Source organism: Corvus moneduloides, chromosome W (genome assembly GCF_009650955.1).
Source record: "Corvus moneduloides isolate bCorMon1 chromosome W, bCorMon1.pri, whole genome shotgun sequence".
Classification (NCBI taxonomy): Eukaryota; Metazoa; Chordata; class Aves; order Passeriformes; family Corvidae; genus Corvus; species Corvus moneduloides.
In genome coordinates, this window is record NC_045510.1 from 12,971,454 (window position 1) to 12,985,814 (window position 14,361).

At 47.4% G+C, this 14,361-nt stretch overlaps 1 long non-coding RNA gene across 1 annotated transcript; it reads right to left on the reverse strand.

Moving 5' to 3' along the window:
* Nucleotides 1–11,294: 11,294 nt before the first annotated feature.
* LOC116437466 lies at nucleotides 11,295–12,183 on the reverse strand. The gene is made up of 2 exons (XR_004237313.1): nucleotides 11,986–12,183; nucleotides 11,295–11,362 (listed from the first exon to the last, which is right to left on the reverse strand). It is a non-coding gene; the product is annotated as an uncharacterized LOC116437466 (long non-coding RNA).
* Between the last annotated feature and the right edge of the window lie 2,178 nt (nucleotides 12,184–14,361).

Genomic DNA, 14,361 nt, shown 5'->3' on the forward strand with positions numbered 1-14,361 from the left:
TGGTCCTACAGAATCGCAGGAGACTAGACTTACTGTTTTTACAACAAGGGGGTCTTTGCGTAGCACTCAAAGAAGAATGCTGCTCCTATGCCGATCACACCGGAGTGGTAATAAACACCATGAACAAATTAAGAAAACAGCTAGAACAAAGGAAACGAGACAGGGAAGCATACCAAAGCTGGTATGAAAACTGGTTTAATCATTCCCCCTGGCTGACTACATTGCTTTCAACCATTGCAGGACCATTAATTTTGTTAGTGCTTGGACTCACCTTTAGACCATGTATATTTAATAAACTAATTTCTATAATAAGAAGCCGCTTAGAAGCAGCACACCTTATGCTTGTTAGAGCTAAGTGTAAACAAATACTTAAAGAAGAAAACTTAGAAACATTAAAACTGGCTAAACAAGAATTACAAAGATTCAGTGAACAAAAATGAATAAAGAAGAGAAATGGGGGATTGTGAAAGATACAGGATGTTTTGTTCACTAAATATCAAGTAGCAGGAAACCAGCTGCCTATACCTAGATAAGAGCCAGAGACAAATATGTGCTTGCCTAATCCCTATCTGTACTTGCTTAATCAGCTTTTAGTTCCAGGACCTTGAGCATAATGACCATACAAGGAGGGGTCAACCAAAAGACACCGGAGGATGACTACTAACCTTCATTCTGCGACCACCAGGAGGAAAAAAGACCCCCTAGCAACAAGTCACACATGCGCAGAATACCATGAGAAAGACACGTTAACCGGAAAAGAGACTGTATAAGAAGGAACTGGAACTGGCGGAAGGTGCGGCAGTTGGTGGAGCGGAGACTCTCCTGCTGCCCAGCGCTGTATTTGCCTTTGCCTTGCTTGCTTATTAATTAATAAAATTTTGTGATTGGCAAAATGGAGTTCCTGGATTTGTCACATATTTATCTCGGGGGGGGACCCAGGTTGGGATCCCCGGAGCCGCAGCAGGGTAATTCACTCATAAAAGTCTACGTGCACGAAGAATCCACGCAGGAAAACGGACCGTAAGTATTGCGTGGTTGAGTGAGGAGCGGTCGAGCGTGTGTGTGAGACGTGATATTGTCACGAAGCGAGTGTGGACCCCAAGATCGCAGTTCCTCTCTCCCGCGAGGGAAGAGGTCGGTCATGGGGGAAGCGAAAGAAAAACCTAATTTTTTTTCCACACGTCAAGCCCGAATAAATCGAGACATTCGGGGGATCGGTCGCGGACGGCTAGGGGGAAGGGTACGTCCTTTATCGAGTTCAAGGACTGGTAAGCCCCCTAGTCTCGGACATATTTAGTCCAGGTAAAAGTCAGAACTTCGAGAGCAGTTACCGGAGGAAAACCCCCAGACCGGTCCTCTGCGAGGGCTACTATACCGGTAACATATTAAATACAAATTCGAAACGGTACCGAATTCAGGAACTTAGAGGACTCTGCGCAAAGTCCAGGTAAGAAGTAATTTTTTTTTCTCTTTAAGATGGAACAGAAAAAGAGTAAAATCCCGAGAAAACCTCAAGAAAAATCAGGGGGTGGGAAGGAACAAGGGATACCTGAAATCCCGAGAGATAGTCCCTAAGCTGGATACTAGAACATTGGGGGGACTGTCCCGAAAGGAGAAATAAACCCAAAGAAAGGAGAAAAAGGCAAACAAGAAAGAGAGGGGTTGAGCCCCCTTGGAAGCATTGCCCCCCCGCCCCCCCCCCCGCCCCAAGCCCAGGCTCCTGTTGCGCCGCCGCTCCTGGAGCCCGAGGTCCCGCCTGTCCCGGCTCTCACGGCACCGCCCGCCGCTCCACCGCTTGTTTCAGCGGCGGCGGCTCCGCCGGTAGCCCCGGTGTTCCCGCCGCCCTCTCCAGCCCCTGCGGGTCCGGCGGCAGACCAGCATCCCCTTATGGCCTCCCGCCCGTGCCCCGGCCCCGGTGGTAGCCCCAGTCTCGGCTCCGGCCCTGGTCCCGATGTCCGCGGCCGTTCCGCCGGCCCCTGCCCCCGCTGCGTTGTCTGACACAGCTCCATTGAACCAGGCTGCGGCCCCACGGGCTGCGCCGGGCCAGCCAGCAGCAGAGTTCTGCCGCCGTGGCTGCTGTGGACCCGTGCAGAGGGTCCACCCCAGGCTCTGGTGTCCGTCAGAGGAGCTTGTCCCCTTGCCAGTTCCAGCGGCACTTTCCGCTTATCCCCCCCTCTCCTGGAAGAATCAACCCCGGAGAAGATCCTCACCTCCTACCCCCCACCCTCCCTCGCCTGCACCGTTCCCTTGGCAACGACCGCTTCTGCCATTTCTCTTAAAGGAGAAGCAAACATCAAAGTTTGAGCAGATCTCAAATATTTAGCACACAAGAAGAAAAAGGGGTTGATTCATGGGAGAAGGATGAAAGATGAGGAAATCTTTCAGGACGTCTAGTACTGTCAGAGGCTTCTCAATTTAAGGTCCAGGAAGCCCTTGATAAAACTAAAAGTCGGACCCTTAAAGCAAGAACTAATTTTTTTTGTAGACTCGGGAGCTGAACAAACCACTGTTCAGTGACTGCCGAGTGGATGTACAACAAGCAAAGATACCCCGACGGTGGTCGGAGCAAAAGGGGAACCCTTTAAGGTCCCGGTTATTAAAAATGTAGAGTTCAAATCTGAAACCAGGACATGCCTAGGGAATGTTTTGTTGATTGAAGAGGCGAACTACAATTTGTTAAGAAGAGATTTGATGGTGGCTTTGGAGGTAAGCTTGATTGTTCAGGAGTCACAGCTTGTAGTGAGCTTATACAAACTAACCATAGAAGATAAAGACAAGGTGAATCCGAAAGTCTAGTATACCAAAGGAGAGGCAGGCAGAATAGAAATGACACCCATTCATATCGAGATTAAAAGGCCAGAAGATCTGATTAAGGGTTCAACAATATCCTCTTCCTATAGAAGGGAGAAAGGGACTAAAGCAAGTAATAGCTGAGGCGCTGTTCCTCACGGTCCCCTAATCCGTGCACTTTGCTGGGTGACACCCCCGCTCAGATACCTGGTGTAGCATGGTAGGCTTGAGAGGTGCCTTTTGGACTTGTACTCTGGCAGAGGAAAGCTGGGATTGTTTCACTTTTCGGTGGGGGGGGATCCAGGAACCCGCTGGGGGTGGCGGCTCTGGTGAGCCTCCTTGCCTCAGGGGTTTGTGGACTCACCGAGATTGTTTGGTCGAGCTCTTGAGCAATTGCTCAGCCGGTTTTGTTAGGAGAGCCAGGCTGCCTCAGTGCGTAAATAGCTTTCTGGTGGCTGGACCAGGAGAAAGGGATGTGAGAAAAGCCACTATAAGGCTGTTAAATTTCTTAGGAGACAAGGGGTTAAAAGTCTCCAAATCAAAACCCCAGTTCACTGATCCTGAGGTAGAATACCTGGGACATTGGCTAACGAAAAAAAAAAAGAGGGGGGGAACTATTTTTACAGACTCCAAGTATGCATTTGGTGTGGTACACACTTTTGGGGAAATTTGGGAAGAAAGAGGGTTAATTAACACCAAAGGGAGAGGATTAATCCATGGGGAAATAATAAAACAGATCCTGGAAGCTGTCAGGGAGCCAAAGGCGATTTCAATAGTGCATACGGGAATGCAGTTCCAGACCCGAGGAGCTGATAAAGAGGCGAAGACGAAACATTATTAAAGGTAAGTACCCCGGAGCTTGAGCAAGGAGAACCCAAAGAATACCCCCCACAACCCCCCAAAAAGGAGATTGAAGACTACCTAAAAATAGGAGCAAAACAAGAAGAAGGTAAGTGGAGGTTACCGGATGGGAGGGAGCTACTGTCAAAGGAATATAGTAGAAAAAATTCTAAAAAGACTGCACCAGCAAACTCATTGGGGGGCAAGGGCCCTAGCAGATCAATTTTTAAAATTTTTCGGATGTAAGGGTATTGATGAATTAGCAAAGCAGGAGGTACAGGGGTGCATGATATGCCAGAGAATAAACCGGGCTAACTCCCGACAGGCAGTACTGGGAAGTCATCCTGCTGCTCATCGGCCTTTCGAAAGGATCCAAATAGATTTTACTGAGCTTCCTAAAGTCGGAAGATATAAAAATTTGTTGGTATTAGTTGATAAACTAACCCACTGGGTGGAGGCTTTCCCTACCTCAAGGGCAACAGCCCAGACAGTTTCAAAGATATTATTGGAAGAAATTATACCCCGATATGGTATAATAGACTACATAGATTCGGATCAAGGAACACATTTCGCCTCAAAAATTATTAAGCAATTGGCTGAAGCTCTGAGAATTCAATGGGAGTATCACACTCCTTAGCACCCTCAGAGTTCGGATCAAGTTGAAAAAAAAAGAATCAGACACTAAAAGCTCAATTATCTAAATTAATGCTGGAAACAAAAATGACATGGGTAAAATGTCTCCCCTTAGCCTTGTTAAATATCCGAACTATGCCGCATTCAGAGACAGGGCTGTCACCTTTCGAAATGTTATACGGGATGCCAGTAGGACACCCCGGGATAGAGAATGGACAAATACAACCATACCTATTAGAAATTAACAGGAATCTACAGAGATTGAGAAGGCATGGACTGACGCAGCAATTCGGACAGCAGAGAGAGGCTGGATGCACGCTTCTCGAGTGAAGAAGACAGAACTTCAAGAAGAGACACCTGAGTGGAGGATCACTTCTGCCCCAGGGGACTTAAAAGAAAAAAAACTGCCCTGGCCCGGCAAATGACTGGGAGGGACCAGATAAGTTGTATCATAATTGCTTGTACATGTTACCCGTTTGTCTCTTTTGAGTGAGAATATTGTCACGAGGTTCGGGTTACTCATTGCCAAAGGGGCTATAGACTCAGAGACTTGTGTACAAAGTGTTTAGAAGAACAAGACTTGACTAGCCGTGTTTTACAGCTTGCTACAAATTTGAGTATAATATAATTGGATTCTTTAAAGTAGTATCACCTATACAAAAACGAAGTAAGGAGAAAATTGGACTCTTTAGCACAAATTCTGACTGTCGAGTGTCACAGGTTTTAAATAAAGTATCCTGCGGGACTGACACAGTTAAACTCTCTAGGTGGGGCGTGTATAAAAGGCAGTATGCAGCTCGATCTAGCCACAGGATCCCAGGACAATATTCCTGCTGCCGAGAAGATCGTTCACCTCGCCGCTGGTAGGAACCCAGTGGGCATAGGCACAGGCAGAGGAATGCATCTGTGGGGATTCCTGATGGTTCTGAGCTTAGCCATATGCCACAGCTAACCTACAGCCGAATAGCTGGTCCTACACTGAGGAGGAAAAACCTCACTGAGAGGTGTAAGCTGTGTCTGCCAAGCCTCTTAAAGGAACAGGGTACATATCAAGTCCCAGAGGTCTGTGAAATCAGAAAGAAAGGCAAGACCTGTCATATAAACGGCACTCGATTCCAAATATGTAAAACAAATGGGGTAATTTTGTGCTACCCCCAAGTTGCAAGCTCTAAGCACGGGCAGTCAAGGGCACCTCCTATTAAAAGTAGACACCACCTTAATAGATATAAAAGGGAAGTCACACAAAAACCTATTCCAACTTGCAACCAATGTAATCAGACTGTTGGGATAAGAGGAAAAAAAAATGAAACCCATTTTTGTGGCCTACTTTCCGGTTAACAATCTGTGCTATGATACCTCTACATTAAGCATGTGTATTATGAGTAGAAAAACTTACTAGGTGGGGCAAAATTTAAAATATCAAGGTAAACTGACCCTGAGCAACGAACCTGTTATACTAGACCACCTTGAAGAAAATGATGACAGGGCATGCTTGCAATATGCTAACATCTTTTGCTTTTCTAAGAACAGAGATGGCATGGACCCAGAAAGCACTATGAAACAGGTAGCATTAGAGCTCAAGAGACAAGAATCAGAAATAAGAAAAAAGAGAATAGAACAAGAGAGACTATTGGCATTAAGCAAACAATACGACCTACTAGAAAAGCAGTATAATAATTGGGAATGGCCAGCCCCTAACACTAACTTGTTCATAGACTTAATGCAAGAAATTGCTACTGAGTTAGGTTTATCTAACTGCTGGATATGTGGGGGGCTGAAATCAGCAGAAAAATGGCCTTGGAAGGGTGAAGGCTTAGCTCCAGAACAACTTCTAAAAAGAGATAGAAATCAGTTCTCAATGACTACACAGAGGCCTGAAGGTTGGATTCTAGACCAACGAGTAATAGGAATAATTTGCATCAGCAGGGAAAAAGTGAATATACTGAGGTTGTGGGATACACCCCATGTATATCCACCCTAGCAATATATATTCAAATAACAAAAGTAAAATCTGGCAACCAGAACCCCCTGCAAGATATTGGAGTCAAAAAAAAGAAAAGCAAATTGTGATCGGAATAGTCGAGTCAACCTTTTGCTGGTACAAGCAATCTGGAGCTAACCCTTACCAATCCTTAGAAGACTTAAAAGAATATTGGAGAGACCATCAGGGACCTCGCAGCTGTAATCAAAAAGGTGGCACATGTTCCAGTCCAAAAATGGAATTCCATCTTACAAGCATCTTGGTGAGAACAATTATTTGATGGTACATGGTGGAAGAAAGCAGCATTTTTCATACTTTGTTCAGCTGCCAGGGTGATATTCATACCCTGCATGATACCATGTTTTATTAATTAATACACTCAGTAGTACAAGGTATGCAAATAGCTGCGATGCCCATGGACCCGGGACTAGCTGCTGAGGTTCTGATAAAGTTTGAAAAGCAGATAAAGGAGGAAAAGCTAGAGTTACAAGAAAAACTAAATAGCTATAACTAAAAAGAATTCGTTTGTTTGAATTTTCATACCTTTATATTTGTAGTGTTTGATGATAGTATTTCTATTTTTAAGTAACAAAAGGTAGCACGAATTAAAGTTTCCATATAAAAAGGGGGGGAATTGTTATAAATAAAGTATGTAATTCGTGCTATTACATATAAAACTGGAATGTAATTAGACCCTACAGAGACCGAGTTTCTAAATCCCTGCACCAGCCTGGCTGAGAGAAAAATTTCACAACACTAAAAGTATTTCTTTCACAATAAGTGAGGATTTCACCTAGGTGGGGTTGGATCTTATCACCGGGACATTTGCACCATGACGACTTGATCACCACACTCTGATATCTACATCGCATCTGATAAGGAATAGGACATTCCGGGAACTAAGAATAACTATTCCAGGAACCAGAGATGGCCCATCCATCACCAGAAATAGCCCACTCATCACCCAGGATGGACAATTCATCAGACCCAGGAAAGGCTTTGTGCAGCCCAACTCCGGGACAAGAAAACTTCATGAATACGAGAAGAATAGAATTAATTCGGACTCTACCCAAAAACTGTATAAGAAGGGACCAGCCAAAGCAGCATTTGTGAACTTGGGAGGTCTGGTGCGATAGAGATCAGATCTATGCCTGTTCACCCAGCTCCAATCCCGGGCTCGGAGCTGCTTTTCTCGATAGTGGCTTTTGAAACCGATATTTCGGTCGCATAATAAATGTCATTTCTTTATAAATTTTGATTGGGCAATTTTGTTTATATTAAGTTTAAATGTCGCAGCACAGTGGGCTTGTCCATTTCGGAGGCATGTGATGGAGAGATATCTGAAAAAACCCCCCTGGCTCCACAGTCGGGGGATGCCGCGGAGCCTGCACAGGGTCATGATGCGCTGCCGCAGAACCCCTCACCCCCCGAGGACTCCACGCTGGCAGAGCAACTGGCAGGGGTGTTGGGGCAGCAGGATAGTGCACAGCCCGCCCTGCCTTTCGCCTCCGCAGCGGCCACCGCGTTTGCAGCACCACGGTTTAGTGGGCTCGCATCTTGGGCCCCCATGGCGGCTCCTAGGCCATCTGCGCAGGTGCCTGCCACGCCGAGGCTGCCCGGATGGACGCCTTTGGCTGGCGTAGCACTGGACAATGCTGTGGAAAAGCAGAACCAAGCAGTCAACCTTTTAATACAGCATCTGCCTTTGATGACAGAGCTGCCGAACATATCACAGCAGCTGGCGGAGCTGCTCAGCTTGCAGAAGCAGCTGTTGCAGCCGCTGCCCACACCGCCCACACCGCCCGCACTGTCTGCGCCACCCGTGAGAGACGCGGTGAACTCGGAAGTGGCGCGGCCAACTGCTCCCAACCCGGAACCAGTGGCAGCGGCAGTCGTGGTGTCAGTGACCGGCACGGTGCCAGCTCCCCAGCCGCCAGTGGAGCCAAGAGCAGCGAAAGAAGCAGCAGTCGCGGAGGCTGTGCCCCGGCCGGCAGCGGCTCTGGGTGCGACAGCAGCACCAGAGATGGCCACAGCAGCCCCAGCGCCGGATAGGTCGAAACCACCTGGGATTGCATCCCCGACGACGGCTGCGGATCAAACCCCTGCACAGCCGACTGCAGCCTTTGCTATCAGTTCCTCTTCCGATAGGTCGATTCTTCCCCGCCCACCTCTGTTCGTTCACGGCTCCTCAAAGCTGCTCATACCCGATGATTTGTCATCAGGCAGTGAGGCAGAGGAGGCATAAGGCCCAGGGCGTAAAGCTGCGGTAGCTGGGCGGCGAAAAAAAGGCTGCTCCAGTCTTGCCCCTGGACCTTCCCAGACTGCACTGTGATAGTGCGTCTGACCCACTAGAACCGTTTCTGGGAATCACTTAAGATGCGGGCTCTGGAGGAGGGCGATTGGGATTTATTGGAAACACTGGGGAGGCCAAGCAGATTTGAGGATTCTGAGAGTACTTGGGAAGCTGTTACACTGCATCCACAGGCTGTGTCAGTAGTTCAGGATGGCAGTGACTCCCTCAAAGGGGAGATCCAAGCTTTCCCAGGGTATAAGGCTCTCCCAAATTCAGGCCAGCGTGATAAGCATGAGATAATTGCTTGGAAGGTTGCACAGGATCTGCAATCCAAGGTGGCACAACATGAGCGCGGTTCTGCTGAGGTTATGCAAATAATAAGGGTGATAAACACGGATTTGCTTGCTCCATTTGATATCAGACACTTAGGTCAAATCCTATTTCAACCTGTGCAATGTGCAGTTTTTGAAAATACCTGGAGAAAGCTGTCCGACAAGGCTGCATTAGGAAATATGCAGCTCCCTGCTGATGATCCTAGACGTGCAGTGGGGACGGATGGTCTTATGGGGACTGGTCCCTTCTCTGATCCCAATCTCCAGGGTGTCGGGTGGAGTCGCGGGAGACAAGCACTCACGGCATTGTGGTCAGCAAGTCTCGTTTATTGTAATAATCTACACATACTTATAGTACTACTAATTAGCTCATACATATTGCAAAAGCTGAGCTCCTTATTGGTGGGAGCTATTCCATGAGATCACTGTGGTCTTATCTTTTCTCTTCCATATGGTTTCTTTCTGCTTACTTATCTGGATTCACATCCTGTCATTTGTACAACTTCTTGCTCAAGGATTTAGTGTCCTTGCCAAGTCTGCATCTTTACTAAGCCTGCTGTGTTATCATGACCTTTGCTTTTTAGCCATTCTTCAGAAAGACTCTCAACACTTCCCCCGTTTTCTTTTTGCATGATCATAGTCATATTGACTGACTTCAAAATTAAATTTTTTACACATGACATTATACAGCTAAGCATAAGTAAACCAAGCAAAACAATGATTAGCAATAGCATTAAAGATTTGATCACACTTTTCATCCATCCTTCTAAGCCCATCCACTCTGTAAGTCCTTCTAATCCGAAAAATCCGGAGTCTTTCTTTATTTTTTGGGAGTGTTCAATCAAATTCTTAATTTCGACGTGGATGGACTTAGAATGATCTTCAAGATCCATGCAGCACATTCCTTCAAAGTCTTCACAGCCATGGCCGTGGGCTAAGAGTAAAAAATCTATAGCTGCTCTATTCTGAAGCAGGGCGTGCTGGACTGAACTCAGGTCTTCTGCAAGTTCAGACAACACTCGGCTGGTACCGTTTGCTTGTTTGACTATCCAACATGTCAGTTTTTCTAAGTGACAATGGGCTCGTGCCGCAGCTGCACCAGGAACAAAAAGGGAGGTAAAAAGCACTTCTAATTTGCTCCATAACGTGAGGTCATCCTCACATTCAGATGTTATAGTTTCTGCTAAAGACCTCTTCCATCATATTCGGTGTGTAGCATTAGGATGGTGCTGTGGAAGTGCAAGACTCAGTTGGCCAAAGGTACAGGGCCCGCCTATAGGCTTGGATGGGATACCTGACCAGGCACGATTCCCACAAATTAGGAAAAACCCTCTGGGTAACTTTCGAGGGAAAAACGTTCCAGGGGCTGCAAGAGATCGATTTCTCACGGTAACGTTGCACCATTCTAAGTCCCACTGTGAAGCATTGCCAACAGGATTAATCCAGGTGGGGTTGGATGTACCCATTTGACAGCCACGAAGGCTGCCTTCTTGGCATAAATTGCGTGAACTATTAATATAGATACAGGCTGTAGCGTTAAGGGAATCAACTAGTTCTATTTCTTGTGGCTCAGGGCCCACCGGGAGTTTATCATCCCAGATATCATAGTCTAGTAGGCCATGAGTAATATTTTTTGTGGAATTCAACTGCCAAATAGGTTTGAGCTGCTTCTGGGTCTCGATTACAAAGTTGCGCCATGTATTATCTGTTAATGGTACTCTAACTAAGCATGTTAAAAATGGAGTACTGGGTGTGGCTAAGGAGGCACAGAATGTTGTGGTGTTTAATTCGCGTGCCAAGGAGACCCAGATATTATCTCTGAGGTCAAACACCTTAGGAGGGTAGGGAAAGGTGTGACCTATTACTGGGCCTGCGATTAGCAGCACGATGCTTAAACCGCCGGCAAACATGATCCCACTTTCTTGGTTCAACTTGCCACTGAATGGGGACCCCGATGTTTAGTTGGCAGGAGGATTGCAAAACTACAGAGTAACTATCTGCTAAGATCTTTTTTGTTAAATGCTGTACCGACCACGCAAGTTCTCGTAGTCTCAGATCTTCAAGATTTTCAACTAATTGCAAACTGTCAATGATATTTTTGCCTGTGAGTTGTACTAATGCTCCTTGAGCCGTCTCACGGTGCCAGTGAAAACTGCAAGACTGACACCAAAACCCTTCTGATAGATGTCGCTGGTGGACCCACCACTGTAAATTACAACCTCCGCAAAGCAATCTTACCCACGCCTTATGATCACTACAATTACATGCAAAGCAAGCAGATTGGCAAAAGCGTAAAAAGTGTCTCTGCAGATGTGGAAGGAGATGATCCTCTATCTCCTGTTCGGAGTCCACAAGGAAGGTAACGCGAAACCGTTGCTCAACTTCCTGCAGGATTTGTGAGATCTTCCTCTGTACTCTTCTCGCCTTCCTCTGTTGTGGGTTGCTCATCAGTGACAACAGGCTTAGTCCATTTAGCCGGAACCCATAGGGGACCTGTCGGAGTGGACACACATAAATAACCTCTTCTTTGCTGCAAGGGGGGCGAGATCCATTCTAGAACGGAGATGTCCCCCGTTTTCTTTTGCTGTGTAATAGCTCCTAAGAGATGTTCTCTACTGTTCCAGACAGTTAAGGATAAGGGGGTGTCGGGGTCTAGACGGTCGACAAAGCCTCTGGAGATGCAGGATGTAATTTGCTGCAAGACTTTAGACTGTTGCGGCGTAAGCGTCACAGGAGTACATGGGTCTGTGCCCTTTAGCAAAGGACGTAGCTGTTCCAATAGCATGTTGGGAATTCCTGTAACAGGTTTAAGCCATTGCAGGTCTCCTAGAAGTTTCTGGGCCTCATTTAGGTTTGAAATAGATGCTTGAATATGTAACTTTTGAGGTTTTATTCTCTGAGCGGTAATAGTCCATCCTAGATATTTCCATGGAGCAGAAACTTGTATTTTGTTGGGTGCTACAACAAGGGACCAAGCAGCCAAGGAGGCAACAATAATTTGCATCTGGGCAGGGGTGAAAGGATCCCTTTGAGCAAAGAGAACGTCGTCCATGTAGTGATAAATAATGGCATCAGGCATCTGTCTCCGTAAGGGTTGTAAGGCAGCATCAACATACAGTTGGCACAAAGTAGGTGAGTTTTTCATCCCTTGCGGCAATACAGTCCATTCAAATCGCCTGGCTGGTTCTCCTTTATTCAGGGCAGGTAAGGTAAAGGCGAAGCGCTTGGTGTCATCTGGATGCAATGGAATAGTAAAAAAGCAGTCCTTGAGATCTATAATTAAAAGAGGCCAGTTTTGGGACAACATAGCCGGATTGGGGAGACCAGGTTGTAGTGCCCCCATAAATTCCGACGAATTCGACGAATGTGACTGGGTGTCCCGTAGCGATAACACTTCATGCGGCCACCTGGAGCTGGGCGGGGACGTGCTGCTGCCGCTTGGAGAGGAGCAAGGGCTGCTATAACCTGATTTTGAGAGCTGATAGCCTGTTCTTTAAGCCCTTCACCTAATTTTTCTAAGGCTTGTGCTAAGAATAGTTGCGAGCCAGTGGGCATGGTCGCAGCTTTTACTAAAAGTTGCTGGACAGTCCAATCCCCTGGGGTGGAAGTAATAAGGGCACGGGTGGCCTGATTGCCATTTTGTAAAAGGCATTGTTTAAGCAACGGGTCATGCATATGCTCTTGAACCCCAGCTTTTGAAATGGCTTCCATAACTTTGTCAACAAAAGAGCCTAGAGACTCCTCTCTGCCTTGTTTAATGCTCATATACATCGGGATTCCACCTGGGGCTCGGACCTTATCCATTGCTTTCTTAGCAACTGCCATAGCTTCCCGTAGCTTGGCAGGTCCTAGTGCCGCTTGAGCTTCTACTCTCATGTGATCCCCTTCACCCATGAGCTCAGCTACTGTAACACCTGTCAAGGGATCTGCCGCTGGCCTGGGGACAGCAGCAGTAACAGCGGCTTCCTCCCTCCAGCGAGCTTCAAAAAGCAGTCGCTGATGCGGGGTATACATGAGCTTAGTAATGCCTTTAATGTCAGCAGGAAGAAGGGTAAAAGCGTTAAAAATATAATCAAGCATCTGTTTAACTGGTTCACTGGTGACACCGTAATTCCCCACCGTTGCTCGCAGCTGCGCTAGCAGCTTCCAATCAAGATTAGTCACCTGCGCAACATTGCCGCCCCCTTGCGGATTCGGGACAAATAAAACAGGGAACGCCATGCTGTCTTGTGCAGCCGCTAGCATGTCAGAATCACCCTTTTGTACGCCGTCACGAGCAACCGCAGCCCAGAGTTCTCTATGGCCCCTAGCCATGGCCTCCGCGAGGTCAGACTCTGCCCCAGGGACAGGCTCAGGGCTAACAAAGGGGTTTCGCGAACGAGAACAGTCCGGCGGAGACGGGTGAGGCAAGGGCGGTGGAGGAGCAGGCTGCGGCGGCTCCCGGGCCGGCTCGAGCGGCGGGCAGGGCTGCGGCGGAGCAGGCTGCGGCAAGGAAGGCGTAGGAGGAGTAGGAGGTGGGGGGAGGGGAGGCGCAGAAGGCGACTCAGAGGCAAGAGCCTCAGGCGGTACATGAACCGCAGCAAAGGTGGGGGGATTAGGTGGGCCAGAGAAAACAGAGGCACTGTGATCGCCGTAATGACGGTTCCGATCCTGAGCAATCTTAATTTTTTCTGCCGCTTTTTTCTCTGCCTGTACCATTAAAAGTTCATTGTGGACAACTCTCCATAGTTTAGAAATCTTTTTAGCTGGCTTATCGTCATCTAAGACAAGATCCCAAAGTTTGTCACCATACGCGCGCCACTGACTTAATTCATGAATGGAGTGGGGGTCAGTGAAAAAACTATAAGAGCGCGCATGCGTTAAAAGAACGGGGAGGTCTTTATCAAGATCAATCCCTTTAAAATTACGCTTAAGCAAAAAGGCTTTAAAAAGTTCCTGTGCTGCTTGCCTTTCCATACTTACGGTACCGTTGCTAGCCCCTCCAGGCTTCGGCAGCACGTATCGGCGAGCCCGCCTGTGCGGTCGCTCGGGCGCGGAGGTTGATAGGCACGACGCAGATGGGCGCTGCGTTTAGCCGTACGCAACCTCTTTCGCCGTCCGTCTAGCTGCGGGACCCGACCCCAACGCGACTCCCCCGTCGCATAAGGCAACTTCTCCTGTTCGGGCGCCAGATGTCGGGTGGAGTCGCGGGAGACAAGCACTCACGGCATTGTGGTCAGCAAGTCTCGTTTATTGTAATAATCTACACATACTTATAGTACTACTAATTAGCTCATACATATTGCAAAAGCTGAGCTCCTTATTGGTGGGAGCTATTCCATGAGATCACTGTGGTCTTATCTTTTCTCTTCCATATGGTTTCTTTCTGCTTACTTATCTGGATTCACATCCTGTCATTTGTACAACTTCTTGCTCAAGGATTTAGTGTCCTTGCCAAGTCTGCATCTTTACTAAGCCTGCTGTGTTATCATGACCTTTGCTTTTTAGCCATT